The sequence below is a fragment of the Heptranchias perlo genome, chromosome 34 (genome assembly GCF_035084215.1).
Source record: "Heptranchias perlo isolate sHepPer1 chromosome 34, sHepPer1.hap1, whole genome shotgun sequence".
Taxonomy (NCBI): domain Eukaryota; kingdom Metazoa; phylum Chordata; class Chondrichthyes; order Hexanchiformes; family Hexanchidae; genus Heptranchias; species Heptranchias perlo.
In genome coordinates, this window is record NC_090358.1 from 12289063 (window position 1) to 12297126 (window position 8064).

The 8064-nt window shown below is 43.3% G+C and overlaps 1 long non-coding RNA gene across 2 annotated transcripts in view; it reads right to left on the reverse strand.

Annotated features, from left to right (window-relative positions):
• Positions 1-6818, reverse strand: part of LOC137301612 (uncharacterized) — an 89624-nt gene extending 82806 nt beyond the window's left edge. For both annotated transcript variants that reach the window (XR_010958320.1, XR_010958321.1), the window contains exons 1-2: positions 6513-6818; positions 1444-1625 (exon numbers count right to left, since the gene is read on the reverse strand). This is a non-coding gene — a long non-coding RNA (uncharacterized lncRNA). The remainder of the gene's footprint in view (positions 1-1443; positions 1626-6512) is intronic.
• Between the last annotated feature and the right edge of the window lie 1246 nt (positions 6819-8064).

The following is an 8064-nucleotide window of genomic DNA, read 5'->3' on the forward strand; positions in this document are numbered from 1 at the left end:
TTGTAACCTTACCTACCTATCAACACTTCATTCAAATCTGTCATTCACTTTAGCACTGGCTGATTAGAAAATGTGTCCTTTGTGTGTGTGATTATGTACTACAAAGGAAAGATAATGGGCTCAATTTTAAAAGGAAAGTCCCGTGCGTTGGGGGCGGGGGCAAATAAAATGTTTTTTTTGAGCGGGCAGAAATCCCGGCTTCAACCCGCTGAAGAACGCGCATGACCCAGAATCATCTGTTGTGGGGTGCCAGTCTCGGCGTCCCCGATGGACAGGCACTCGAGGGTGCGGCTAATCTGCAGGGCCCCCTCCTCCACGTCTGTGAGAACCACTATTTGTTGTGCCCCCCACCCCTCCAGTCCTCGCCCTCTCGCGTGCATTTTGCGCCCTCTTCTCCTAGAAGGGGAGAAAGTACAGACGTGTGGGTGAGTGATGGTGAAGTGGCTGACCGATGAATGCAATGCTTTGGGTGAGGCCGACCATAAAAGAGGTGCATCAGAGGGTGAGTATGAGGCAGAGATATCACATTGGATCAGGATTGGGGTGAGTGGTAGTGGTGGGGGTCACAAATGGGGAGGGAGGAAGTGCTCAGAAAGTGCAGGTAAGTTGAGGATGAGCCTTAAGTGGGTGTGAGGAGTGATGTGATGGAGTAGTCTTGGCAGCGCAGAATGAGTTGGTGGTGGGGGGAGGGGGGGGGATGATGTGCACCACGGAATGCAGGAGAATCAGTAAGTGTACTCACTTTTGCTGACCTAGTTAGGTCATTGAAACATTTCCTGCACCGGACCCAAATGCGGCAGATGTTGCTACTGCTGGTGACCTCCTGCCACCTCAAACCAGGCCTTCCTGGTGGCAGAGGCAGGGCACTTCCTCCTGTCAGCAGGATAAAATAATACTGTCCTCCTCCTCCTCACCCCGACCAGTAGCACCTGAAGTGAGGCATCGTTGGATCTTGGAGCAGCCTTGCCCCTGTGCTGCTCCATTGGGTCTTCTGGCTCTTTGGTACAGCAAAATCCAGTGGAGCAATGGCCCTTTAAATCAAGATGCTGCAGCTAACGGCCTGTCATGTGGGTACGCAGTCCGCCCACTGCACAGCTTTCGGAATGCAAACCCGGAAACAAGACTAATGGCCACCAATTAAATCGCGATCGCAAGGGGAACGGTAAGTTTTTATTCGTCGGGTTTGCTGCGCGCCCTCTGACCTTTTAAAATCAAGCCCAATATCTCTTCCATTTTAAACATTTTCTTGCTGGTTTGATGCATTTGAAACTATTATGGTGCGGCCATCAAAGTGTAACCCTTCTGGGTCCTAATGTATGCATCAGCACTGGAGCAAATTTGCATTGGAATTATTTTTTTTTGCACTTATCACAAAGCTGAACTTTCCGCAATGCATCAGAGGAACTCTCTAAATAAAACATATTTTATGTCTTTTAGTTTTACCTGAAAATTTGGTATTAGCAAAACTAGCAGATCTCCCACGTCTTCATTTCTTGGATTCAGGCGATGCAAAGGTTATAGTTTTGCGGTGATGAGGGAAAGGTCAGCATCGCCACTGATAGGATTTGGAATCGAGTTTGTAGGAGTTCTGTTCAGTGACAGTGAGTAAGTTTTTGATTGGGTTCCTGGAAAATAAATACTGCAGGTAGATAAAGAAATGTTTACCCTTCAAATATCACAGTTACATAAATAAATTTGTACACATATCACATGGGAGAATGCACTCCCACTTTCCTATGAAATTGGGTATTTGACCTTCCACATGGGCTGTCTGAATTATGTTTCTGTAGCTCCTTATTACCTTTTTAAGTGCACTTGCATCTTTCTATCTCTCACACAGAATTAGGCACAGGATTCTACTGGGTACGGTTAAAAGAAACATTTTTATTCAGCCATAGAGTTGGTTTTATGGAGGCTAGTCCATCTCTGTCAGATGATATCCAATAGGCAAACTATTTAGAAAATAGGCATTTTCTCAGTAAACAAATAAAATACAATTAGCTGACTTGTGTTACATAAACTGACACACTCAAATCAGGTTCCAGTTCCAAGTTTTAACCAACCAGTTTTTGTAAACCCAGCATCAAACAATAATATTTTGCTTGCTGTTTCTTTTATGTTTCCTTCATAGTTAGTGGCATGAAATGCAGTATTTGTAACAAAAAATACAAATGATAATTTCTTTCAAGAACAGCTCCTTATCTACAGTATGAAATCGGCTTTTTCTCCCATTGTTTAGGATATAGGTTCTTATAAAATTCATATAAAACTGAGGAAAAGAATAAGCTAATTTGCATATTTCTTTCCCTACCAAATATCTCTGGCATTGCACTGAGTGTTACTAAATAGCTCTGCTGTTTGTTGTTTTGTTGAATCTCTTCAACCGACAGTGATACATTAGGCTTCTCACATAGGCACAGGCCTCTGAGAGGAAGCATTATCACAGCCATTTCAAACACAGAAAATGCTATAGTATGGGTGAGCTTAATCATTTTCTTGTAAATTTTATAATTGTTTTGGGTTTTTATTATTTTAGCTTTTCCTTTCAAATTTATTTGTCTTACTCCTTCGTGTCTTTTGCATCTGTCTGAACTTGACATTACACTGTGGGATAGTATGGATATGAATGCTTAGCATGTTCACCTGAAATTCCTCTATCTGCTATTTTAGCAGATGACTTAAAGCACTTGCTTTAAACTGAGTGATGAATTCTAGATGAACGTGTTAAACACTCACACACGGATAAGCCAATAGTTAATTTCAGGGGCCCTATTTTTCTTAATGTTCCAACGATTTTCATTTTGCTTTTGATTTGTTGGGACATGTTATCTTGTTTTCCTATTTACCTTTACATTTATTTATTGTTCCACTTCCACTATACTTATTAGTCCTTTCAATTTCTTGTCTTTTTGTTGTTCAGTGCCTTCAGGGGATCTGAAAACTCAGTTTAAGAAGGAAGAGGATATTAACACCAGGAAATATTAAGGTTGTAGGGATATTTACAGCAGTTATAGCTTCAAGATCTAGATTTTCTAAGGAATGCACAGTGGGAGTGGTATTACTTTCAATACCACATTGATGTTGAACTAAAGGTAGGTCTTTAATGTCCTTCTTCTAGTGCAGAGCTTGGGGAAGGAGGGAGGACAGTTAACAAGGGATGGATCAGTAGTGTGATCAATCCATTACTTGATTACCCCTTTTTAATGCTAGAATTGGTCTGATCCTCACCAAAGGAGCCATTTCTGTTCCATGGACAGCTCTCATCTTAGATGCTGAGAGGTTGTTTCCCCTGGCTGGAGAATCTAGAACAAGGGGGCATAGTCTCAGGTTAAGGGGTTGGCCATCTACCCGACAATGTGGAAAATTGCCCAGGATGGCCTGTCCACAAAAAGCAGGACGAATCCAATCCGGCCAATTACCGCCCCATCAGTCTACTCTCAATCATCAGGAAAGTGATGAAGGTGTCATCGACAGTGCTATCAAGTAGCACTTACTTACCAATAACTGCTCACCGATGCTCAGTTTGGGTTCCACCAGGACCACTCAGCTCCAGACCTCATTACAGCCTTGGTCCAAACATGGACAAAACAGCTGAATTCCAAAGGTGAAGTGAGATTGACTGCCCTTGACATCAAGGCAACATTTGACCGAGTGTGGCACCAAGGAGCCCCAGTAAAATTGAAGTCAATGGGAATCAGGGGAAAAACTCTCCAGTGGCTGGAGTCATACCTAGCTCAAAAGAAGATGGTAGTGGTTGTTGGAGACCAATCATCTCAGCCCCAGAACATTGCTGCAGGAGTTCCTCAAGGCAGTGTCCTAGGCCCAACCATCTTCAGCTGCTTCATCAATGACCATCCCTCCATTATTAGGTCAGAAATGGGGATGATCGCTGATGATCGCACAGTGTTCAGTTCCATTTATAACCCGTCAGATAATGAAGCAGTCTGTGCCTGCGTGCAGCAAGACCTGGACAACATCCAGGCTTGGGCTGATAAGTGGCAAGTAACATTTGCGCCAGACAAGTGCCAGGCAATGACCATCTCCAACAAGAGAGAGTCTAACCATCTCCCCTTGATATTCAATGGCATTACCATTGCTGAATCCCCCACCATCAACATCCTGGGGGTCACCATTGACCAGAAACTTAACTGGACCAGCCACATAAATACTATGGCTACAAGAGCAGGTCAGAGGCTGGGTATTCTGCGGCGAGTGACTCACCTCCTGACTCCCCAAAGCCTTTCCACCATCTACAAGGCACAGGTCAGGAGTGTGATAGAATGCTCTCCACTTGCCTGGATGAGTCCAGCTCCAACAACACTCAAGAAGCTCGACACCATCCAAGACAAAGCAGACCACTTGATTGACACCCCATCCACCACCCTAAACATTCACTCCCTTCACCACCGACGCACCGTGGCTGCAGTGTGTACCATCTACAGGATGCACTGCAGCAACTTTCCAAGGCTTCTTCGACAGCACCTCCCAAACCCGCGACCTCTACCACCTAGAAGGACAAGGGCAGCAGGCACATGGGAACACCACCACCTGCACGTTCCCCTCCAAGTCACACACCATCCTGACTTGGAAATATATCGCCGTTCCTTCAATGTCGCTGGATCAAAATCCTGGAACTCCCTTCCTAACGGCACTGTGGGAGAACCGTCACCACACGGACTGCAGCGGTTCAAGAAGGTGGCTCACCACCACCTTCCCAAGGGCAATTAGGAATGGGCAATAAATACTGGCCTTGCCAGCGACGCCCACATCCCATGAACGAATAAAAAAAAATTAAGACTGAGATAAGGAGGAATTTCTTCACTCAGAGGGTTGTGAATCTTTTGAATTCTCTATCCCACAGGGCTGTGGATGCTGAATCGTTGAGTATATTCAACGCTGAGATAGATAGATTTTTGGACTCTAGGGGAATCAAGGGATATGGGGATAAGGCAAGAAAGTGGAGTTGAGGTTGAAGATCAGCCATGATCTTATTGAATGGCAGAGCAGGCTCGAGGGGCCGTGTGGTCTACTCCTGCTCCTATTTCTTATGTCCTTAAATTGTTGTGGTTAACTCCTGTTCTCAGCTGTATGTCCCACCACTAATCAGTACCAAGCACAAAGCAACGGGAAAAAAAATCAAAGTAAACTCACCATTCAGGCATGACCTCCAAAATCCACAAATTCCATTTGGTGAACATTCTGACACCAATTTTAAATCCAGGTGGATTTTGGGCAGATGGGTAGCGAGTGGAGTTGGAAACTCACCCCCTACTCCAGAAATAAGGCCTGGGCTTCTTTAACTCCTGGGACTCATTTAAATCCCACCAGTTGACTTCCCGCACATTCCAGGTGAGAAGCAGTGGAAAATTGAATGGCCCCTGAGACCAACCGCTTACACGAGGTAGGTGACAGGATCGGCATCCGGGATCTTCTCGCAGTGGTCTCATATTTGGCAAGGAGGGGTGGCCATGGCAGGAATAGCGCTCCTATTCACCCTGTCCTTGCAAGGAAAGTAAGAATAGTTACCTGTTTGGTCCTCTTCTGGCCCCGGCTCCTCTTCCCACTGTCATCACTTGGCAGGAAGCTACCCCACTCAGACCACCAATTAAAATTGCAGTCAGGTCCCAATGATGTCATCGGAACCCAACATGCATATGTAAAGAAGGACCCCACCGGCTTTGGGCAGGTGTCCTTGTTGTCTGCTCAGTAGAGTAGGTTAAAATTTGGGAACGTTGAGTTCCTGGCAGCTTTTCTTGTACGTTAACTACCCACCTGCCCAGTTTCCGCCTCTCTGTTTACATTTTGTTAACACTACTACACGGGTAAAGTACAGAATTTGTACAGACTTTAACCTGAAGTGGCTGCTATTAACCCTGCCGCCACCTACCAACATGAAAATCTAGCTCCTGGTTTGCTGTTCTGGAGAATATTGAAAGTTAGGGTCACCGATTTACGACAGGAGTTGGCAGGTGTACATTTGCTGTTCTCTTTTGGCATCTCAGTATATTTTCTGAAATGTATTCCATTTCACTAGCCTTATTCTTAATCTTATTTTTGCCAATGTTAAAGTCTCAATTTGTCTTACTACATTTGTAACTATTAATTACTTTTTGCGCTTTTTTTGGCTCGAAATGTTTTGTCTGACCGAAATTGACGTTGAATATTAAGGGAAAATAACTGATACATGTTGTTTGGTTAAGGCTTTAATGTGATTTCACAGTGATTGACATTGACGGTTGAAGAAAATCAAAGGGCATCTAATAAATCCTCCTGAAGCCTTTTATAACTATCTGGATCAAAAAGAGTAATGGGAGTGCGTCTGCAACAAGATTACACAGTATTAGTTCTGCAATTCAAATAGGATTGTACCATGAAATATTACATTTTGGGTTATTAACCAATGCTATTTTTGCAACTGACATTAACATTTTTAATGCCATTTGTTTCACTAAGATGCATTTACTTAGAATTTGCTAAGGACCAATAAAAAAATTGATGTATCACAGACTTACATTGCATCTGGCGTCAGCACTGTCTTTCCAACGTACTCGGACAGAAATGCACTTGCTCTTAAGTTACACTTTGCATTCCACTATCCCGGTGAAGGTAGTTTGCAAGTAAACACGAGAAAAATGTGAACCGTTTCCTTGTAAAGCGATTTATACAAAAAAAAAGACAAAAGGATATCGTTTTTTTGGGGAGCGTTGTAATTAATTAACACACTTCCAGAGACTTTAATAGATATATTAAACTGAGCATTGATGGGGAAGTTGCCGGTTGATCTTGAGTTGGGAATCGCTTGGAATTCACTTCACTGTTCAGATCGACTCTCTGAGTCATCTGAGCCAAATGTTTTGCTTTCTTCCTCGCATAGCCCACGGGTTTAATCTATTACTAGGTGCAGGAAAGTAGGGTCAAAGAAAACTGACAGCTTGACTACAGCCATACATCAAAACCTGTTAGGAAACCAGTTTAAAACACGCTTCATGCTATGCAATTCATAACCTGTCTGAGCTTCACTTGCTTAATTTATGTAAGTTTTTTAAAAGACATTTATAAGTTTGCCTGGATGGAAACACTTAAAATATATAGGTGCTTTTGCAACTTAGAATCGTAGAATCATACAGCACAGAAGGAGGCCGTTCGGCCCATCATGTCTGTGCTGGCTCTTTCAAAGAGCTATCCAGTTATTCCCAATCCCCTGCTGTTTGCTCGTAGCCCTGTAAATGTCTCCTTTTCATGTATATATCTAATTCCATTTTGAAAGTTACTATTGAATCTGCTTCCACCACCCTTTCAGGCAGATCATAACAATTCGCTGCTAAAAACAATTTCTCCTCATCTCCCCCCTGGATTTTTTTGCCAATTATCTTAAATCTGTGTCCTCTGGTTACCGACCCTCCTGCCAGTGGAAACAGTTTATCCCCATCTACTCTATCAAAACCCCTCGTAATTTTGAACACTTCTATCAAATCTCCCCTTAAACCTTCTCTGCTCTAAGGAGAACAATCCCAGCTTCTCCAGTCTTTTCACATAACTGAAGTCCCTCATCCCTGGTACCATTCTGGTAAATCTCCTCTACACTCTCTCCAAGGCCTTGACATCCTTCCTGAAGTATGGTGCGCAGAATTGGACACAATACTCTAGCCGAGGCCTAACCATCGGAGTATAAATGTTTATCGTGACTTTCTTGCTTTTGTACTCTGTGCCTCTATTTATAAAGCCAAGGATCCCGTATGCCTTTTTAACAGTCTTATCTTGTTTTATTACTTTTATTGATTCCGGCATCAAGATAAGTTAATAGAGAATTTGCAACATATTGCTGTTTCTTTCCAAGCGGCTGGCTGACCAGTGAATCCCAAATTAAATGTGAATAAGTGAGCTGCAGATGGGCTCTGTTTCTAATATACTGAAAATTCGGATTCAGTGAGGCACATAATTGTCCTGATACACTTCAAAAACAGCAGACTTTCCTGTTTTTTGAGTAAATTCCAATCTTTGAAATTCTCATGCATTTTGCAATAGCAGCCCGTTCATTTGCATTTTCATCTATGCTGAGTGGCG